The sequence below is a fragment of the Chroicocephalus ridibundus genome, chromosome 4 (assembly GCF_963924245.1).
Source record: "Chroicocephalus ridibundus chromosome 4, bChrRid1.1, whole genome shotgun sequence".
NCBI lineage: Eukaryota > Metazoa > Chordata > Aves > Charadriiformes > Laridae > Chroicocephalus > Chroicocephalus ridibundus.
The window spans coordinates 77,717,187-77,740,708 of record NC_086287.1 but is presented as its reverse complement, the minus strand read 5'-3'; the positions used below and the strand labels follow the sequence as shown (position 1 = coordinate 77,740,708).

The following is a 23,522-nucleotide window of genomic DNA, read 5'->3' as shown; positions in this document are numbered from 1 at the left end:
GCTGACATATGGGGTGTTTGCTTTTTCCCTTTCCGCAGTGACTAAATATATACGATATCTCTGGAAAACATGTCATATGCTGTGTGAGGTGCCTTTAGGATGGCTCCAGGGCTAAATACTTCCTGTAATAGGTGAAAGTGCATGGTTTAATCAGCTTAGTTAACTTAATTAAGCTGTGCTTTTCCTCATGGTACAGCCTTAAAGTGTATTTAATTTAGAAACTCTATTTCATAGCTGTGGAATGACACAAGGTTGGAGAAATCCTGTGGGGTTTTCAAGTGGACTTGAAAAAAGGTGAAATTTGCTAGTTATTCTGCAATGTGAAGTGAATTAAAGGAGTGTGTCCTTTTACTGAAGGCTTAAAGGAGAAATTCTAATGCAGTTTAGGTTGTGAAGGCTTCTCAAACTCAGAAAGTCTACTTTGGTTTTTTTTTTTTTCCCCATCTGATTTTAACGTTTTTATACATGGGAAAAGCTGTCTATGTTCATCCCAGCCTTGCCTTGCCTGCTTGCCAATGTGCCACCAGATTCTATGACACTGCCTTCTCTTATTATTCTTTGGAAGAAGGTCAAATGCTGTAGCGTGATTGTGAGGATGCGGATCTTCTCTCCCCTGATCTCTGTGTCTCAGCAGAAAACATGATTACACATTAAAGTAATTTGAACTGAGTTGTTGTTCCTTGAGAGGTTCCTCTTTATGTTCTTCATGAGGTACTCCACATCAAAGAAAAGGTCTGATTTTCCTTGTGGTGAAACATTGGGATCCTGGTCCTAGTGGAACCCTCCTGTCTGGGAGGTTAGAGAAGGTTGATTAGCAAGGCACAAGCACAGCTGGAGACAGTAAGTGCTGAGAGAGTTCCACTTCCCATCTCATTTGGTTCATCATAATAAACATATTAATGTTTACATCTTTACTTAGCTGTAGGGTTTTTGAAAAAGTAAGATGTGGGGGTAAAAAAAAGGAAGCAGGACAGCAGACTGCAGGTTGCGGTTGGCCAAGGAGAGAGTGGCAGCAGGTGCCAGTAGCCAGTGAAAACATGGGGAAAAGAGGGGTTATAAGCTTTTCTGTTGACAGAATAACAGGACCAAAGGCAATAGGAGTCCCCTGGGCCTGGAGTTTTGAAGTGCTGTAGTGGTTGTAAGACTTGAAACTGGATGTGTAGGTGGAATGGACCTTTGGGTACAGTGGGAATAGCAAACAAGCTTGGCAGGAAAAGCTTTGGAGATTGAGAAAGAGTAGGAAGGATGGCAAAGGCTCTCAGGCAAAAAGGAGTGGTGTGGTTTGAGAGAAAATAGGATGGGGGAAGCTTTGCAATGGGGGAAGTGGTCATGGAGAAGATGGCAAAAGATAAGGTAGCTCTGTGTCTCCTTAAAAGCAGAATATTGTGGGTAGCAATTTCTTTGATATTTTTTTTGATCCCCTTAAAAAGAGTTTGTGTTATTATAGAAATTTCTTCTTCGATGTTTTTGTGCAGTAATAGTACTACATATAATATGCCAATGGGTTATACTACAGAACCAAATAAGGGAGAAATAGTCCTTGTTTAAGCAAAAAATAATTACAATGAATGCAGAAAGTTACTTAAAGTATGTTAAAAACTATTTGATTTTAATGCAAAAATAATATGAAATTACCCAGAAAAGTAATTCAGGGAGATTATATGTGCATATATTTTAATTTAAAAAATGCATATAACATTTAAAAAGTGTGAGTTATTTATTTGTGTGTTTATATACATAAACACGTGGGCACATACACGTATATGTACACAAGCGTACACATAAAGGGAAAGAGGTTTATTTAAGTACTGAGCTGTTCTCCATAATGCTTGAGGTTGCAGAATCTTACTGAACTGATGCAATATGTTAGTTTCTCATCTTAGTACCTCCCACTGCTTGGGCATAATTCTATGGTAGGGCTTCAGTGTTTCTTGATTATATGGGGTGTTATAATTTCCTGATGACTGGTTATGTTATTTATAATGCAGAGGGTGTTAATCCTTTGGTGATTAACACTCTATTTGAATTACCAGAGGTCAAAGGTACATTCTTTTATTTGGTTTTTTTTGCAGTGTTTCTTTCTTTGATATTTTTTTTTTTTACTAAAGGTTTTGTGTTCTCTGTTTTTTTCTGAAAATTACTTTGAGGCAATTTGGGGTGGGAGGATGAGAGGAGCATCCTTCTTCCTTAGGGGCCTAAGTCTGTTGAAGCTTTGGTCATTAGAGCATAAATTCTCTTTGCAGTGAAATCCTCCATTTAAAAATAGTGGAAAACTGAAAGAAGCCTAGTCAACAGCACGTGGAAGAAGGCATTCCCTACTTAGCCTCTAAAAGAGCAGATACCCACCTGTATCTTGTTTGAAGCCGTATTTGAGAGAGTATATATGTGTGTGTATATATAAAATTGTGTGTGTGTATACGTATACACATGCACTTTACAATGTATAAATACATATGGCTGTCATTTCAGGTGATTTGGAGATAGAGATTCTTGTCCAGCTGTCTCCCAATCACTGTTTTCAGACTTGAGGAGCTATTTTTAAAGCCTTCAATTCTTTCAAAGGTTGTGGCTGCGCAGAAGTTACTCTGACCGTAATATTTCAAACCTTTCTCTAAATAACATGTTATTTTTTTGTGTTTTGCTGAGCTGTGTTCCTTACAGGGCTGGAGCTGGTGTGAGGGAAGCAGTGAAGGCTTTTTGCTGTTTTGTTTTTCATGCAGTCCTGGGATTATGTAACTGTTCATACATTTTCGGGAGAATTCAGTTGTCTGTCCAGGTTTTTGGAGTTGCTGCATCCAACTGCAAAGACTTGCCAGTGGTCTACAGCAATTGTCAGGGTTTACCGAAGTGTGCTGTGATGCTGGCTTGCTCCCTGCTATAAAGACGACCATAACACATTCCTTGACTGCAAATGCTGAAGTAGATGTTCCACCTGGAGGTTTCTTCATGCTGTGGGCGTTCCACCTACTCCAAATCTGGACATGTATGGAGGTGGCGGAAGACCTGCAAGGGTTCCCTCGCTGGCATTTTTCCACTCTAAAACCCCTCTGGTAGTACCTGAAACTGCTAGAAGCCAGATACAGGAGAACTGTGTTGATGCACGGTACCCTGCAATGTTTAGGACATGCATATTGCATGTAAACAAAGACAGTGGTCAAAGAGGCAGGAAGGAAACATTAATGTTAGGAAGCCACAAACGAAAGGAGAGCAGCTCATCTGGCGGGGTCAGTATTTCAAGCTTCAGGTTGTAGTATGTTCTCAGCTCAAATTATGCCAATCTTGGAAACTATAAAGGGATACGATAGCCTGCCTCTGCATGTTCCAAGGGAGGCATAACTGATCTTGACTTGGTGCTTTAAGAAAACTCCTCATCAGATGAGGCTGATCAAGCGTTAACGATGTATATTTTGCAGAGCTGGAATGTGAGTTCGCTGGTATATAAAAGCTCTCTTTTAACTTAGTTACCAGCTATGGGCTTAATGCCTGAACTGCTGGATGAAGTCATTGAATCTGTCAGAAAACTGAAATGTATTATGATAATCTATGTTTAATCTACGTCCCAAATCTGTGGGTGTTTTAATGTTGCTCTGCGGCAGATAGGATGCCTATTAAGGGGAAGAGGCAAGATGATCCCGTCCAGCTACTCATTTGATGATTTTGTTTCACTGTCTGTTGTGTGCTAGCTTTCTCTCTGCTTTTCTCTCTGGTGTTTTGCTCAGAGCTCTGTGAGGTGCTAAGATTAGTGCTGGTTTGCTTTTGTCGTAATCTTTCATGTTTGCTGTGACAGATAGGTGAAAAAGTAGTATTTGTTCTGCTCCAGCATGCAAGGAATCCAGCTCAGACACTGAGGACAATTAGCCCTATGTTGTGGGATAAAAAGCAGACATGCTAAAATTTTAGGGGGACTTTTTTCCTGTACATGCTCCAGGGGGAACTCTGCATATAGCACTGTGGCTTCCTACACCACTTCTCTCTTTAAGATTGTTTAACTGCTGTCTGCCATCCAATGGCTGGCCTGTGGTTAGCTTTATTTCTCTTGTACAAACACTAAGCACTACACTGGCTTCATTCCTTCTTTTTTTTTTGTTCCTGTAGTGTTTCACTTATATTTTAATAGTTTCATTTATGCTTAGAAATGTTTTTTTCTACATCTGTGCAGAGAGGTTGTGAGCAGTCTGGCACCACAAAATGTATGGCAAGCATAAGAGCTTGAAGGAGGGTCCATAGGAGGCAGAATTAAAGGCCAAGGCGCTTTTGTGAGTGGAGCAGAGAGAGAAGTTGGGAGGAAATATGTTGCAGGAAAGAGGGAGGAACAGGGAAAGGAAACAATTGTTAAGAAGGAAGCGTGTATAACCATGTGAGAGAAGGGTTAAAAAAATAGAAATAAAGGTAACGGCAGTATAAAGAATCTTGGAAGCACAAGAGATAGTGTAACATGAAAGAAAACAGTAATATGTTAGAAAGTGTCTGTACTTTTTAAACTTTATTTATAGTCAGCATAAGGAAGCTAATGTGAAAATTGATGCCTCATCTTTCAAAATTATTTTTCCTTTCCTTCTTGTTATTCCTTGAAGTTAAAAAGCCACGGTAAGTGGTAGAACGCGAAAAAGAAACTAGGCAGATACATGTTTTCGTGGATTAAAAGAACTGCAAGGTATTAATGCAAAGATCTGAATTTCATTTATTAAACTTTATCTTGTTGGCTGCAGCATTTAATAGGGTCTTGCTTTGGGAAAATTGAATACGGAAACTACTAATAACAAATGATGCAACTAGTTAAAAATCTGACTTTTGTTTGAATGTATTATTTCATTTTATATGTCAAAAATAGGAGTTTTTTTGTCTGTTGACCTATTTCTGAATCAACTTTCTTGAAGGGGTTGTTGTATTATGGCCTTACAGTAGCAGAACATTCAGCCTGAAAGTCTGCAGATAGAAAATTTGCAATAGTGTGTATGTGTGAAATTTTAAGTGATGAACTGCCTGATTAAAACCAGAATATATATTTTTAGTAAAACTTGTTATTGGTTTTGTGTAAATCCATTTTTACTACTACAAGGAGAGGGGAAGAAAAAAAAAAGAAAGTGGAGAGGAAAAGGAATTAGAGGGTAGCAAGAAAAGACTGAAAGAACATATAACTGAAGGCATAACTTAAACTTATATAAACATCAACACGTTAGATGTGAATAATAAGATCCAGCTTGGTAACTAAGATTTGCTTCAGGAAAGATGGAGCAAGTTGTTTTCTGATTTGGCAGGTAGAACAATGTACTTAGCAGTTTTTATATTGAAGATTGTTGTGTACAAATATGTATTATATTACAATTTTGCTAGTCCTGTTTCAAAGTCTGCTGAAATCTGCTTGACTCCTTTTTACATCTGTCACGAACAGCTATTTATTCTCTTGAGTTGAACCATAAATATTTGCAGAAGTGCTGTAATCTATTTTTCAAAACAACCATTTGAAAAGTTTGCATAATAGACTTAAGTAAATAACATGACTGTCTCACTAGGGCTATGAATCTGTTACTTGCGATGCTCTTTTTTTGGTAACTCTCCGTAAGCGGAATTTATATAATTAAATTCGTTACTAGACATTCAAAGTATGCTACTTGAAATTAAGCTTAGAGATGTACCTCAGAAATATTAAGTGTTTGTATCCTGGTTTCATTTTACTGTTGTATCTCCTTTTGTCTTACATTTGTCAATAAGCATTTATGAACCATGTCAGCTTTTGCTGTTTCAAGAACTAATTGCACTTTTCAAATATATTTTAATCAACAAACATTTTACTGCTTATTTGCATAGTACAACTTCTAAATCTAAGACACCTCTGGGGTCAGGAGATAGTAGGTAGCCTATACCGTGTTTGAGCTGCTACTCCAGTTCCTGGTTTCCTGAGGATAAATGTGATTGCTGCAATATAAATGTTTTAGATCACAGTGACAGCTGTGGAAATTAAACATAGCCAGCAAAATCTATTTTCTGTCTAGCTAAGTAAAGGAGAGGACAGATGAAAAAAATCCCTAGGCGAATGAATTCTTATGAACAGTGATGAATCTTTTCCTTTTGCTATATTAATTTTATTGTATTCTAAAAAAGAAAAAAAAAGGAAAAAAGTCCAACGTGGGTTTCTTTCTATGTTCTTCATATGCAAGTTTATCATTTAAAGGTGAAAAATTTAGAATATCATTCCTAGGCTGTGTTGTAGAACACATTGCAAACACTTCTCTAAACACAGGGGAAAATTACCCTTTGGGATAGTTTCCAGAGAGTTGCAGTGGTCTGTGAATGGAATAGGCTTTAAAATTCTATGAAAATCTGGGGATTTGGGGAGAGAAGTATTTCCAATTTCCCAGGAATTTTTGTTTCTCCTAATTTATTATGAACAGTGTTCTGTTTTCAGAGGCTTCAGCCATATTAAGCATTACCTTATCCTGCTTTACAGTATCTTAAAATGTTGAGTCTTCTGTAGAGAATTCTCTTTTTTAAACATAAGTTTTGATACCTGCTTCAGTGGCTACTTCAATGTAGAGAAATGGAGAATTTTCTCTTATAGACTATGTAGCAGTTTTGTGCAAAGAAAGACTAAGCAGAGAGAGAGACTACCCTGCCAAAAGCTAAATCATTGAGTCGTGTTCATAATGACTTTTTTTTTTTCTTCTCCTGAGGTAGGTTCCTGGCTTCTGTAGTTCTGGAGGATTCATTTTCCCTTCCAGCATCTCCTCAGGCTCTACCTGCATCTTCACCGAACCTGCTCAGTCTTGACAACTGGTTGGAGCCCACTAGTTGCACTCCTCAAAGGAGACTAAAGGACTCTGCCTTTTCAGGTGGTTCTTCCAGTTGAGGCTTGGAGCACTTGAGCATACTGCTGTTAATAAGCTTACACTACTCCTTTCTGGGCCAATTCTTTCTTGTTTCCATGGCAACTTCTTAAGTGACTCCATCTAGCAAAGTATGCTTTGTAGCAATTCGCTGTTAGAAGTAATTTGATAGTCTTTTTCGTGAACTATACCGGTCACTGGGTATTTCTGTTTGGGCTGAAGACTCAGCTGAAGACTCAAAATGAGCTATGGAGTGCTCAGTAGTTGTCTATTGTGATTTATTTTTTTTTTCCTGAGGTGGGGAAATTAATGTAAGTTGTATCTCAAAAATGAAGCCAGAGGATATTATTTGTATATTTTAAAAAATCAGTATATAGTGGTCCTTAAGATATATAGACTTTTTTTTTTGGGGGGAAAAAAAAAAGCTCTCTTAAAAAGGTTTATTGCAAAGTAAGTAGTTAAAACGGAGCTGCAGTTACTTGAAAGAGACAAATATACATTCATTATTTCCTGAGTATGTTGTTTTTATGAGAAAGCAAGGGAAGCAATGGCTGGGTGTCATTAAGGAGTAGCTAGTGGAAAGCGGTGAAATGAGCAATGAGACTTGTAAAGTGTCATGAAAACTGAAACACCAGGGTACAAAGTACCGCTTATCCTCACAGATATGGATACCATATGGCAACATGAAGGGAAATGGAGAGTTAGGAGACAAGAATCCTATTATTCCTCACACTTTCATTTGCTTGCTATTTGCTTTGGGCAAATGACTTAAGAAGTTGTGCTTGAACCTTCTTCTGGCACAGTGTTTATTGACAAGACACCTGTCTTCCCTGTCAGGCTCCTGGAAGTTTTTTTGGTGTCATTCCAGCTTTGGGACTTCTGATTATAATTTTATTGTTGTTTTTCTAATAGTTCTAGAATAATCTTTCCTTGACTCTTCCTAGATTGAAATCTATATTCATTTTCTGATACTATAACCCTTTTGTCTCTTACAGCATTTCACTTATTTTCCTTAAGAAAGGCAATCTGCTATGACTGTGCTGCCTTCTCTTTTTTCCTTTGTCTGCAAGTTACCATCTCTGGACAACTTTATGCATCTCTCTTTTATATATCTTTGGAATTGAATGGACGGGTTGAGAGTACTTTAATACCAGACGTTGAAAGGATTTGGCTTCTGGAAAGACAGCTATGCGGTCCATGTGCCTTTGAAATCCTACATAGGAGAAGAGCCTTTATCGGCTCTAAAGGGGCTGCTACAGCTGTGAAAAGATTTTTGTCACCTCCTCAGCTGCTTCCTCCTTCCCACCTCCTAAACTACACACCTATCTACTGGACAGAGTTTTCTTCACTTATAACTGTGTTGTATTAGTTACATATTTGCCTGAAATTAGCAGATCTTCCTTAAAAATGGTTAAACTAAGTCTACCAATATTCAATACATTTATCTTCACTGTAACAGTTGTTTAATGTGTCAATTCTAGCATCTTCCACCTTTGCTCTTCGGACTTCAGTGTTTGTGAAACTACACTCGAAAATTTCCTCTTCTGATGATGTCTCCCAAAGTTAATGGTTGGTTGTTAAGACCAAAGCAGCAGTGTTGTAGAACATGCAAAACCCGAGAGAGAGCGTGCTTACCTGCTCTCTTTCATTGTTACTTAGATGGAAACTTTCAGCTAGTTTCCCTCACACCATCTGAGGGGGCTTTTGCCTGCACCTAAGGTTGTGGAAATGAGCAGCTGTTTGACTGTGTTACAGCAAGATAAAGTGATTTTAAGTGCAAGTCCTTTTGTCATAGCAATGGGTGCTATATCAAGAGAGAATGAGAAAAGTTGCAGAGCAAGGTTGTATGGAAGGGCAAGAAAATCATGCAGAATTTAACAGGAGATGATATAAAAGGAGCTCCTGATGTGTAAGTATTATGCTTTGTGTGTTGTAATTCTGAAAATTAATGCTTCGTATGTGATATCAGGCTGTTGTGGGCATGTAGTGGCAAAATTACAGATAATAAATTAGTAATTTTCCTACTGAAGCTATATAACTGTCTCCTAATTCTAGCACCACAAAGAAATGCAATTTAGTGGTTCTTTGTGCTGTGGAGTTTAATGCAAATATTTGAACTTTCCTGTGGTCTAGGAAAGCTGGCATTTTACGAAGTATTTCATAGCTACAAAGACTACCATTACACCACTATAATGATTTTGCAGTGCTTTGCTCAGTGGAACACTAGCCTATTTGTGGGGAGGAAAAGTCCAAAGAACTTCCTAACTTCTGTTCTCTAAAGAAGTGCTCAATATGACACAGCATTAAGGGATAGAATCACCCCAATATATTCTCAATTTCAGAAACAGGGCAAAAGCTGAAATACGAAGCTATTCCCACTAGAAATCTTGTAAATCTTACAAAATATATAACCTTTCCTCTTTGACATACATCAAAGGCAAAAAACTTGGGAGATTAAAATATGTTTTTAATCTTGGTTTGATGAGCAAAACTTTCACTGTAATATTTATTATGAGAGGCTCTACTTGTGTTGCCTCTTCCCTTTGTTCTGTTTATATATGACTTCCTTTCTTCCAAAAAAGTAGGAAGTATCGCTTTCACAAAGCCGAAGGATATTGCAATGGTTTGTTCATTTAAGCTGAATCGTAGGCCCACGTGGCAGACACAAACTTTTCTTTTATTGTCCCGGGTCCCAGAGGAAGAGCAATGCTTTCTGATGGCTTCCCATGAATGCCTTTCATTTGTGGAGGAGTTTCAGTGGCTTATGCTGACTGTACAAAGATCAAACAGGCAGGAAAACTGTGGTTTTGAGAAACTTAGCCAAGATCTTTGTTATTTTCTCAGAAGTTTTTCTTCTATAACCCTATTTTTTAAGGACAATATTAGGACAATTAGTCGTAGTGGCTGATGGAAAAAAAGCTTGTTCTATCATTTTCTCTTTAAAATGTAAGTATTTTCTTAGTTATTAGAAAATTTGTAGGCATGTATAAAGAAAATACTAACCATAATTGCAGTCTGTCTTTATTGCATTTGGAATCAATGGTATCCAAAATTAAGCTTAAAAAATGTTGTGGCTGCTTGGTCCTGCAATTTGATCTATATTGGGACACTGCGCCTGCAGAGTTTTGCTGAAAGCACCCAGCCTTTTTTGCCTGGGCACAAAGGTCTGTCAGACAGATTTGATTATGGGATTTGACCTGTTGAAGGCTGCTTTTTTTTTTTTTTCTTCAACAACAGTTTTTTTTTTCCTAAACAGGTTTTCTTAGTGTTCTTCATAAAGATTTCCCTTTTGCTTAGCTGTTAGTAAACTTCAGTATTGGAAAGAGATGTGTAGACCACAAAATCTTTTAACTGCAATGGTGGCGTGTTTTGCCAGCAATACACAATTTTCATTGTGTTACTCATATAAAACCTCATGTTTGTCATACAAATTCAGTTTTTGTTGAAGGATTATTTTAATAAAACTAAAATGGCTTAAGTTTCTGAAGTAAAACACGTAGCATCTTTAGAGGTCAGATGTAGCTGAAGCTGGAACAGCTGTACAACATGCATCCTAGATTGTTTTTAATTGTCTTCCCTTTCTCTAACAGCAGTAATTCTTGTTTATATTGTCAAGAACCTTTCCACTGAGCACAAGCGCACCATACTTTAAGGTCACATGCTTAACCCCACTGCACGGTTACAATATAAATGGGCCCCCTTTGTTTTCATTAATGTGTGAAGGGTGGGTGCAAGGCAAGGCTGTTCACAAGGCTTAAATAACTTATTGTAAAAGTGTCTTAAAGCATATTTTGTCTCCATACCACAGTTGTTTAGCCTTACTCTTGTGCATCCAACCGACAGCCAGTTTGGCAATGGATTTTTGTGTGTCGTTTTGTTCTTTTGACCTGTGATACTTTTTTTCTTTCTTTTATTTTTTATTTTGTAACTGAGCTAATGAATTCACCTCAAATAATACAAAAGAAGCTTTCCCTCTTTCCTTTCCTGATATCCTAAAAGTAGTAAACAAAGCTGGAACTGCTCTTTTCCATCTAAAACCCTTTATGTAACAATTTACCAGTTGATGTTTGTGTGTTGATATAGAGGTTTAAAATTAAGACTTTCTAAAAAAGTCAAATTACATTAATAGGCTCAGTGCTTTTAATCAGCTTAAAAATGAAACAAGTATAGCCTTTTAAAATGGTTTCATGAGTTTTAAGTAAGTCTTGTGCTTTTCTACCTGTAGTCATTGACGCATGGAGGAAAAATACTGTTGAAATCTTACGAGTTATTTTGTTTCGATTATCTAGAATTGGCCCTGAGTCCCAAGATTTTCAGTGATTTCAAACCCAGTGCTGATTGTAATCTGTGGCTGGCATCTGTAGTTGTTTTTGTAGGCCAAAAAAGTTGAAGTCATGCTCTTAAGGAAGTGCTGCACTGTGTCAAAAATCGAGCCCTTTCTTTGGGATATTTCCGTTCCAGGTTGTTTGCTTTTTTCAATATTTGGTTATAATTTTGGACCATGAATACAATCTGATTCGTATCTGGTCTTGAGCCACATAGATTTATACCAGCACATTAAAAGAGTATGTACAGGTGGCTGGGATCCATCCAGTGTGAGGCACTTGATCCAAGAAGTCTGTATGCAGCAGTTTCTGTGTGTGTACTGAATGCGGAAGCACTGACTGAACAAGGCAAGCGGAAACTATCTTCTCTAGAAGATGAAGCAATAATACATACTTATCAAAGCAGAACACTGTTCTGAATACGGCAAGTTGTAATGTAGTAGGAATAGTACTTTGTTGGTTTTCAAACTGTGTTAATCAAGGTAGAAGATCGGGGTTTGTTTGCCAACTTGCAGTTGAGACAAAAATAGGGACTTTCCTGAGGTGGAAACTCTTCAGTGTGAACTTAAGTTCATAGTGTTTGGTTGCTGTACTGTAAAACAAAAATGTTGTGACATGTTTTCACAAATGATTATCAAAATATTATTTTTCTTAATTATAACTGCTATGCTCTTGGACTTTAGACAGAGAAATTTTGTCTTGGGTTTTCATTTTCTTACAGTTCATCTAAACTTTCCATATTCTTTTTCCCAGGTACTATATATAGAGTAACTTACTCTATCTAGTGACTTCTCCAGGATGAGAATAGCTGATTTGACTGGTCACAGAAATTTAAACAGGATGATATCTGCCAATCTTGAAAGAAGATTATTTAACACTCAAGAACATAATGATAGTTTGATATTGGAGTAGTTCTGTCAATAAACATTTAAGAAACATTTCTGTGAAACAAAAAATAAATGTATAGTATTTAAGACTAGTAGTAGCACAGCAAATATAAGTCTTCCAGCATGCAGTTTTCTTGACAACAGAGTTGTTGCTGAATGTGAAAAAATAATCAAATATTGTTAAAAGGCAGTCCTTATCTTAATGTTTTAGCTTATTTTTTTCCTAAATGAATGTGATGTTATCCCTGAAAACTGATTTGGTATATATGAAAAGATTGCGTAATAACATCTTAAATAAAAATTTAAAAGTTAAAAAAACCAAACAACCAAACCACAAACTCCAGAATCCAAATACTGAAGAGAGACACCATTTTTTTTATCCTCTTCTCTTTTCCTCTTTAGGAAGAGAAATATTTATATATACCACATTAATAGTTTGGATAATTGTTCGCATAGACTGTATCTCTTATGTGTGGACTCTGAATGCTGTGAAGTGTGACTTGCCCTATAGTGTCGTGAAGCAGATAAACAGTAACATTAACTGGAGATTTAGAGCTCTAGTATAGCTCATCGTGATGTATCTTTAAGGGTAGAAGTTTTTGTATGAGAGAACACAGGTCAAACTTCCTCCACAAACTGCTATTTTTCACTTCTGCGGCAACCCAGAAGATGTGAAATCTTTTTTAGGTTAGTGGAGAACATCTCCATTGTGGCATGCACTCACTACGTGTCTGTTAAGGATGCTTGGCCACTTCATGTTCATACATGCTTGACATTGCTTTAACTTTTACTTGTGGATTAACCGGTGCTTCTGGAAGAGTGCAGAGGTGATTAGCCAGCCACCTTTGACCTCTCTCCTAAGTTGGACTTTGCAGCTGAACTTGAGAACCCGTATCTTATTTCCTGCGCCTATAGGAGATGGTAGTGAATGGTGAGGCAGGAGCTGTGAATGTCGCAGTGCAGTCTCTCAGAATGTATTGTTACGGCGTGTCACAGAGTAGCAGTCTTTTCTGTTTTCCAAATTATATTGTCATAATTTGTGAGCACATTGTGCAAATATCATATTTGTTGAATTGCCAGAATCTTCAGTACGTGACTGTTGTTTCAGAGAGGAATGGACATGCATATGACGAAACAGTCATCTGTTGATCATCCTGGTTTTTTCCTTTGTTAAACACATGAATCATATGGTGAAAGTTTATTTTCCCTGATGGAATGCTGTGTCATTAATGAAAATTGTCTATATAATGGTGTTTTATATAGTTGGACATTCAAGCTTTAAATTCTTTCTCAAGTTTTCACCTATAAATACTTGAATGTTCATGGAAAATGAATATGACAAATTGACACATTTAAAACTTGATTAGACTCTAAATAAAAATATTTCCAGAAGTGTTTTAATGCACTAGTAGTTGATAGGAAGTAAATTTTAAAATTTTCTTAACTGATTTATTTTGCCCCTGAGCTACTTCCTTGATCTTTCCTTGCGTGTACTTTTAATTGTTGGGTTAATTAGTTGATAATCTTCCTTTTAAGGATGAAAAATGAACCTTTTATTTTCTTTCTCCTGAGGAGATAAATTAATTACTGAGTGCTTTATTGCTCCCTTCCTAAGAGTGTGAAACAGAGCAAAAAATCCTTCCCCAAAATCAAAATAAAGTGAAAACAAACCCATGTGGGATATCAGGGAATATTAATGGAAGAAAAGTGGTACTTTGATAGCATGGACAATTAACATGTTGATATTTTTCTTATCCATATAGCAATGATGTTAGATCTCTCTGATGAAAAGAAAACACGGGCAGAATCCAGACCTAAAGTCCAGGAAGCGTGGTGTTGTCTTTTACTGGAACACAACTCTATCAAAATAGAATAATCAATACCTGGCTATAGTGTGCATTAACAGGTTTATGAAGTGTAGGTTTTACAGATCTATTGCGTTCAGAAGAACAGTAAATAGCAAGAAATGTTACTGAGGTCCTGGTACGATGAAGGTAGGCAACCGAGTGTATCAAGATGATGAAGCGTATATGGGCATACACATATAAGACAGAGTTTGGGTTTGATTTTCTTTAATTTAGGAGGAGGGTTTGTTTGGTTTTTTTTTTATTCTGGGGAAAAAAAAGTGTAGGTTTCTTTTGAGCCCACAGGTTGGTAAGTTTGATCAGACGTATTAATTATAATGAAGCATTGCCTTATTTAGCATTGTAGGTGTATCTGGACTACTGAATTCATTTTGCAATTATCTCTTTTTCTTGTAAGACTTGTGTTGCCTATATATACTTGTAAGATATATTCCCCTTTATCACTCATAATGGGAAGTTAGTGTCCATATATAGGTGGCGCATATATATATTACAGGATTATGTAGCTTTATGGTCTAATAAGTCAGGATGACACGTGCAAAACTTTCTTCCTAACCATGCTCTGAATGCAAGGGAATTAAAAATGAGTAGTTGCCTGCCCTCCCAGGAGGTATCTATATTTACTGTAAGTAATTCATCCGAAACAGTGACTGTACATATTTAGGGCAACTGATAAGAGTTCAATTGGTAAACGTCTCTGTATCTTCTCCTCTCTGTCCCCTATTTTCTTAATTTGCTAGTAAATTGCATTTGTTTGTGCACTTTACACTGCACATGTTCAACAGCAAGTCATCATCATTTGCTTGGCCTATATATGAAGTGCCTAGCACACATTTTACATAAAAATGTAGTTATTTACTGTAACAAAACAGGAGGAGGATAAGGCACTGAAATCTGATTGCCTAGTTTTCAATTAAAGAACAAGAGTCATAGGTTGCAAAGAAGTATATTTCCAAATGCCGTTGTCATGATCAACCTCTAGCAATGGGTGGTAGTGTCCTCCTTGCTGCTTCACAATGGCATGTTCCCCGTATATTAAATACATATAGTATATCAGGTTCTGTTTTGGTTTTATTTCCTGTGCTCTTCCCAGGAGCGTGCTCTAAATTCTTTTTCTGTTCCTTTTGCCATGCCAGTTAGTGTTACTACTGCACTTACATGATTATGAATTTTAAATCTTCATAACGGTGTGCTGTGGTGTCACTGGCGGTAATGAAGCTGTTACTTGAGCCAAATGTGACAAAACTTCATTTTTGAAATGACATGATGAGAGTCCCATTCTCACAGGGATATCCACCGACCCGGTGCATGTGGTGCTGTGCGGATGATAAAGGCATTGAAACCCTAATGTCATTTGAAGATACGATTCAGCTGTATGTGGTTATCTTGCATATGTACTGAATTGCTATTCTGCTGTGGCATGCTCTTAGACAAAGCATGCCCACAGGCACTTCTGGACATGTGGCTTGCTATTTCATTTCATTGTGGCTTGCAGCTTCTTCGTTCTGCAGTGTTTAACCCATTCTGTAACTTCGCTTGCTGTGTTTTAAATTATTTCAGTGGAACTAATGACATTGAGAATGCATTCCAAATTTTTGTGCAACTATATTTTTATTGGACATTGTGCTAGAAAGTGTTGTGGCCAAGGCAGTAAGTGGCTTGATGGCAACAGGTAGTGGCTTCAGAGGTCGGAGGGAAATGTTGGTATTCTAGGCTTTTCCATACTAAATAGATGCTAAGATGCGCTGTTCAAGGAAATCAGTAATATGTAATTAAACACTAAAAAATAGTCACAAATAAAAATGCAATAATGAGTTCAGAATCTATCACTCGTTGTTTTCCATCTTTCTTCGTAGTTTGGGGATGTTTAAAAATAATTTTTCATGTGACCAGTAATGTTAACTTTAGTGATTCCAGTTTGTATTTTGAGCGCTACAAGGACCAAGTGTCTAGTTTGGAGATCTTGATACAAGTTTGCATCTGTAAATATGTTAAGAGAAGCTTGTATGTAGCTTACCGTATTAGGGCTTCAGTATAAATTAGATGAATCAAAGCAAAGCCTTCCTTACATGTAGAATTATTTCATTAGAATTAGTAAAATTGTATGAGTATTTAATTCAAACTAGAGTTCATCTCAGTCTTTGTAAGATGGCATTACCTACTTCTGTCTGAGGCCCATCGTTTTTTTCCTCTCCTCCCTCCCCTCCCTAAATTATTCATAATAACTGATGATGTTAATTTTGATATGCTAAGAAAATTACAGCATACTCTTTTGAGTTCTTTTGAACACATAAGATCATTTGTTGTATGATTCTTCAGTGCTTATTAGAACTGCATGTAACTGTTGATGCTGAAAATTCTGTCTGCTGGTGAAGTGAACGTGTGCAGGTCGTACTCGGCACCATTCAGTATGGCAAAATGTAAGCTGTCCAGAGTGCGCGTTGGTGAAGTGAGTCTTGTATTGCATCTTAGCTCCTGATTTCAGCAATAGTCAATAACCACTGAAGCATACGCTGCTGTGCAGTCCTTCAGAACTTGTGTTCAGCGTAACTACTGTTTGCATGTGACCAAAATGGGGAAAGGGAGGTGTATACAAAGGAGTGAATTATAACAAAGAACACTTTCTGCTTCAGTTCTTGTTCAGAAAACATATGTTCAGCCATGCAGGCAACAGTTGGGGTAAAGACACACTGTAGGTTTGGAAACAAAAGGCGTGTTCTTTTCTTGCATTCACAATGTTTTCAAACATATTCACTTGTTAGGGACTAGCCTGTCAGCTGGATCTTCTTGCAAGCGTGATTTCTTTTTCCTGACTTCTTTCAAAAGCTTTTTCCCCACAATGTTTTACACTTCATATAATCCACTATGCATGGTAGGCCTGCTTCGGTCTTTGTGCTATTGATGATTGAGAGGTGGAGGGGCCAAGCTCTGGGAGAATGTGGCTAAGGGGTAACCTTTCACTCACCCATACATCTGAAGATGCTAAGCCACTCTTATTCCAAATAACTTGAGTGATTCCATTGCTCTTTCGTGATGAGATGGGTTATACTTTTGCCTTTAGAACATTGCCAAACTGATTAGTGCAGCAACAATATTTTGAAAGTGTTGATCATTATACTTTTTTTTTCCTTTGTAACTAAGGATTGAAAAATCTTTCAGAGACCTATCATAACTGCATTGAATCATCCAATGAGAAAGATATTTATTTTTTTTCCCCCCACTGGAAATTAATTCAGTTTTGGCATGCCAGAGTAACCAAAAATTACTCGGTCGTTACTTCTGTTTGGATTCCTTTTCCTAAATATATGATTCAAGACCCTAATACAAATACGCTTATATAGGCATAAAGGTAATGGTTATTTCCAAATAAACTCTGCCTAGCTTAATTTATGGCCTTTAAACTTATATAGCTAGAAAATGTACTGCTTTAGCTCCACAGGTGTAGTTAAATGGTATGACTTTCTAGTGTAGACAAGACCTAAAGTTGCTTTGGAAATGTCTAAGTGATCTACTCTGTAGGTTTTTCTAGGTCGAACTACTCATCGATCAAGTCAGGTATTCATCCTTTGTTGTCAGCAGTGAATACCTCAAAGAGAGGCAGGGCTCCCTACATTTTAATGCATATAGACTTGTATATAGAGCTTAAGCATATGTCTTAACTTTAAGCATTCCACCCTCTAATTGCGTTATGTACTTGCTTAGCGCACCATTGAATCTAATGGTAGGGGAGAATATATAATCTTCGTGGCGACGGTTTCACACCAGCAACTTGAGCCTCCATTTCTTTTACCCTACAAAAATAGAAAGATCACGTGTCTCATAAAATACTCTCTTCCTTTATATTTTATTTAAATACAGACATAATATTTGACTCAAAGACAGACTGGTTTAATGTTGGAAGTGCTCTATCAATAACCAGAATAGTTACGGAGTTTTATGTTGGCTTATGGATTATTTATGTATTCAGTTGGAGTATTAATAGTATTAGCTCTAATTCAGTAGCCTGGGAAATTACCACTGATGAATGTCCAATGATTAGGATTTCCCACATAAGGCCCTTCAGACCGTGGGGATCATTTAGACAACTAGAAAATCCACAGACAAGAAAACTCCATGTAAATATTTTCTAATGGAAGGTGCCAGCAAGTACATCCTTGCCAAGATATGTCAAAACTGCCAGGAGATCTGTGAGGATGGGGATTAGCTTTTTAGCACTGTCATCTTAAGAGCCTTGACAGGGAAACATTATTTAAACGTTTTTCTTTGACTGCGTATGACTGAAAAGTTGTTAACGGTAGATAAAACTAATATAAAGGAGTTAATGATACTGACATATATTCTAAGTCTGCACCTTTTTCTTTTCATTGAGCTCAGTGTCAGACATCCTTGAGAATACTACAGCTTTGAAATAAATTGTCCTTCCTTCTCAAATGAAATTTGATGATTTGTCTCCAGTCTGATAAAAGAAAGCACACTAGTATATTGCGTCTTTTCAGGAATTTTTTGTTTTGTTTTATAGGCTCTTTAAAAGTAAATTATGTTTTTAGATGTTGCAGTGACTTCCCTGACTCTCAGGAAGAAAACAGTTAATAACAATTTCTTTCCTTTCAGCTCCCATGAGCCTACCTTCATTGTACAGTTTGCATATAACAGCTAGTAAGAGTAGAATGTACCGAACCTTAAACAAATCTATTAGGATCACCATGGCAAGAAACTGGGAAAATGGCAGGAAAAACGAACAATGATTTTGTAAACCCTCCAAAGGTCAGAAAAAGGCTTTCAGTAAGTATGCAGAGGCTAGAAATCAAATCCCATTTCCTATCATAAGAAACCAGTTGTTTTAGCAGCAGTGGTTAATGTACTGTATGTGAAAGATTTAAGACTAGTTGGAAAGCTTTGCTTCTGTTTTATTAGGCTGCTATTGAAAAGCCAACAGCATAACTTCAACTAGGTGCTTTGAGATTTCTTAATGGGCTGTCAAGGGCAAGACACCAGGTCTGTGCTATACTAGCTCTTTCCTGTACATTAAAACAACAGGGGCCAAATGATCATATACAGAAGTATGAATTACTTGATGCTTTCTCTGTTCCATATGGTCAGCCATGTCTTTGGCAATTAATCATGTACAGAATCAGTTGAGTGCTCTCTGAAGCATTGAAGTCAACATTTAGTTGTACCTGTGCCAGTGGGGGCAGTGGGGGTTGCGAGCGTAAAATAGCAGGATGAAGAGCTGCTGGCGCCGAAGCCAGAGCAGCTGGCTTCTATAAACAACACTTTTTTCCTCTTTACCTTTTTTCTTTTCTTTTTTTTTTTTTTAACTTTCTTTGACAAACATGAGCCATTTTTCAATATCATCCAAAACATGAGGGTTGCTGAGTGAAACTGTGATATCTGGCATAGTGGATTAATAAACAAAAGGCAGAGAATTGGGTTTAATGTGCCCAAATTACTGGGTGATAACTTAAACCATACTGTCTGCTTCCATTGTATCCATGAAAATCGGTGCATTTGCTCATATTTTAAATAAAAAATTTTAAAAGTAAAGAAGAAATGAGCAGTGGTTTGTAAGCAATTACTAGCTTTTTTATCACATAGAAGTTATGACATGTTAAATTAACATGGCTTAATAGATTTCAGGTTCTTTTTTTTTATTATTTTTCCCCCTCTAAAAGACATGGTGTTCTAGTTTTACAGGCTTTGATCAGGGTACCTTTTGCACTAAGAGCAAAATAAAGTCACAAAAATAACAAGATACAGAATGACTTTTAAAATTTTAGCCCTGCTTACACATTCTGCACTTTATGGTTTTTCTTTCTGTATTAGTTATTGATTATTGAGAGAAGACTGCTATATTAAAGTAGAAGTGGTTAGTAAAGATTCAGAAGCGTATCCTATTTAAACTGGTGGTGAGTAAATTAAATCTTAACTCAGAGTGAAAAATCTGATTTGTTGACCCAATAAAGTGGGACCAAGAGACAAACTGTCCCAAGTGCCACTTTAGTTCAGACTGAAGGCTAATTTGTTTGACAGAACACCAGGCTTCATGTCTCCAGCTATACAATGTTTCTAACCTTAAGCCTGGCTCCTCCAGAGGTCTGTGTTGAAGGAAAGAAAATCCGGCTTTAAAAGACTAATGATGTACCAGTGTGGGTTTTTGAGTGTTTACTGTGTGCTTTTTTGTTGTTTGGTTTTGGGTGGTGGTTTTGTTTTTTGCTTGTTTGTAAGCATGTCAGCATATCACTCAGGATACCTACAGGTAAGCAGGGTAGTGTCCTATTCATGTTGAAATATAGTTTCTTCTGTTGTGTATCTAAGAAAATAAAATATCCTTGTAATCCTGTTACAATACCTAGTTTAACTCTGTTAAGACTAATAAAAGGTACCTAATTTTGAGTGGGTATCCTGAGTGAATAGTAAGACTTGATTATAACAGTTTCCATTCAGTCCCACGTCACTAATATATTTTGTCAGTGGATATGAGAGGAATGAGATACTGGTTTCTTAAAATCTTATCTTAGTACCTTGCTTCCTTAGTGATAAGAGAAGATGCTCTGATGGCTGTTGCCTGGTATGTCAGTAGATTTAGTTCTGCCGCTGTAACATGAAGGAAGGTAAAGGGTATCATTTCCTAAATACTATCTTTAACATAGTTAAAAAAAAAAGCTGGATTGGCAACTGCTATATATTTATATATGTGTGTATATAGCGTTGGGATTTTTTGAGAGGTGGGTTGTGTGTTTGTTTTTAAGACCGTGCTATTTGGGATTTAAAAGGAAATATCCTAAATGCATTGATAGATCTGTAAGGAGAATTGGGGAAGATTTGCTGAAAATATTGACAGTACTGCTTATTAAGGAGAGGTGCTGGCCAATGAGACAAGAAGTTGCTTCCCTCAAGTGATAAGCAATTTGCGTAATCTCGTTGCTTAGGTTGTCCAGGATATGTTTTTGTCAGCTCAGGAAGCAGAAGAAAGAAAGTTTCAACAATTTGTAAACATTACCACCCTCCAGAATCTCTGTGAACACAAGGATGAGATAAGACAGGCTGGAGGGCTGGTGACGTTGTTTATTTATTCTCCTGTCCTGCGGTCCCAAGTGTGCTGAAAAACACGGAGTCGGTGTTGAGCCCAGTTCAGAAAAGTGAAGGCTTCACTCAGCGTTGGGCAAAGGGGGCCTCTGCAGACAATTATCTGTCATTAAAGAACATTAAAAGAATTGAGACACAAGGTCAGATTTTCTTTGATGGGATGTGCAACTATAGTGATGTTCAAAAGAAGGTCATTCCTGCCCTTTAGAGCAGGGGTGGTATCGGCTGGGTTTCTGATGGATTTTTATCAGTGTTGATGTGAGGAAATGGCTTTCCCAGCTGATAACATCTTTGACCGAGTTTCTTGAACCCTTGACCTTTATCAGTCAAGATATATATTGAATCCCCTTGTTAAAAATAAATCCCCAAACAAGTTACATGGTAAAGAAAACTTCCAAAGGAACATGTTTTATAATATTATTTTACCCAGAATGCTGCTTTATTTGTTACGATTTGGGATTTTTATTGAGATGATAAGAATAGCAAGTTATTAAGAAATGCCTCTATAAAAGCTACATATCAAGGTCTGCACTCGCGTTTCGGGTAACCTTACTGCCCTCAGCACTCAGAAAACAAGTAAATCAGTTCAATTGCTACGTATTGTTGTTGTACGTTGCTTAATAGTACTATTTCACCCTCCAGGTAGCTACAACCGTACTCAAGGGGCTCAGTAAAGAAGCGTTTATGATGTCGGTGTCAAACTCTGAGTTTGACTTGAAATGTGTACCTCACCACATTGATGAAAAGTTTTAACATAAGGCTGGAGCAATATAATTGTTCTCTCACTAAAAATTAAATTATGTTCAATTTCCTGAATTATTATGTTCCTGTAGATGGAGGGGACTTTAGGTAGTGGAACTCAGTACCAAAGTTGCGGTTTGGACAGGCCATCAGAATTCATACAAAAGCATTATGTCACTGTGAATACTTGGAGAACTGGTCACCTATTTTCTCTCACTGATAAGACTCTAATCACATCATTTTTTCATCAGATTTTAACTGAAAATTCTTTAGAACGATCAGTTCTTCATGCCCTACGCTTTGGGAATCACTTATTTGTGGGATCTTGATGTTTGTTGCCTGCAAATAACTACACTTTCAGCTCTTTGAGACGTAGCATCATTAAACTTGGGGCTTTTCCACAGTCTTCTACGCTGTCACCAGTGGATTTCCCTGTCCCATTAGGATTAATAAAGCCATCCAAGGATTTTGAAAGGGAGTGGTGTACTGTGACCTAGCTGTATGGCTACGGTCTGATATTCCTGTAATACAGAGATAAGCTTTAGTTATAGTGCTGTGTCAAGTCTTGCACACGGTAAATATAAAAGTTAAAGCCTTAATAAGTATATTTATTCTGAATGACAAGGTGTGTTAATTTACATCAGTTAAAGAATCTTCCTCTTGTGTGTATGTTCTCATATGCTGAAGTCCTCTATCAAATCCTGCTGTAAACTGTGCAGCTGCTGGCAGCGAGGTTTAAGATCAGGAATGTTGAAGTTGGCAGATATTAGAGCAAGTGGAAAAGACATTGTAGGTCAGTGCAAGGGAAGCCCTTGTCAGGGAATCCTTATCTGAAAATACTCTCTGGCTTTTTGTTTGCTTTGTAATGTCAAAGCAGGGTCAAGAATGTGATCTGTATAGACAGTTTTGAACGTTTTGGTTTTTTACAAGAAAATGTTCTTTTTGATGTGTAAGTCCCATATGATGGGGTAATGCCTTTTGGTAGGCCAACTGATAGAGCTGGGAGGCGGGGGGGAAGATACTTTTTTGCTCTTTGTCATCTGATGTCAGTGTAATAGAATTATTTTACGTCATGCTTGTCTCTTGGAACCACCATACTGGTAGCTATGTTACCGCTCCTTTACATAGCTTAAGTGTATAATCTGCATATTATTCTTTCTTGTTGAAAAACACTCTGTCAGACCAAGGATAGATCTTCCTGTTTTCACAAACTGAAGATAATAACAACCGTTTATCTCACAGAATCCCCAGAGGAATTTTAATGGGTGTACATTTGGTCAGGGCAGAATATAATTTGTATGTGAAGTTGAGGAGGAGGTAATATGCCATGTCTTTTTGTCATGTTGTTCCTATAAGAGAGGCCATCCTGGGAGCAGCAATTGCAGCTCTTCGTGGTACTTAAAATGTGTTTTCAAACTCAATTCGATAGCTGCTCATGTTAGAAACACATTTTTGGCCTCCTTTTCTGTGAAAAACCCTAGGTTTTTGCAAGCATCCTGTCCATTCAGTCAGCCTTCCCAAAAGCGTTTAGATACTTGATACGTTTGCAGAACATGTGACTGAAGGTTAGAATAGCCAAAATAACTAAGTGAATATCAGTGGCTGGTTAAGGTGAGAAAGGCATATATAATATCTTCACTGAAGGAAAAGACTTGCAGCATCGACTCTAGATCTCTGTTGTGGTTGGACTGCTGCACACCGAGGCAGCACGTGTGCACTGATGTACGTATGTGTTAGTAGCATGAGCATCAGCGCGTGCTGTTTCTTTCCCAAGTTGGCAGACAGAGGGAAGTG

The 23,522-nt window shown here is 37.3% G+C and overlaps 1 protein-coding gene across 3 annotated transcripts in view; it reads left to right on the top strand.

Moving 5' to 3' along the window:
* The window catches only part of FTO (FTO alpha-ketoglutarate dependent dioxygenase), a 257,550-nt gene that overhangs the window by 91,584 nt on the left and 142,444 nt on the right, over window positions 1-23,522 (top strand). The gene's annotated exons all lie outside the window — the stretch shown is intronic.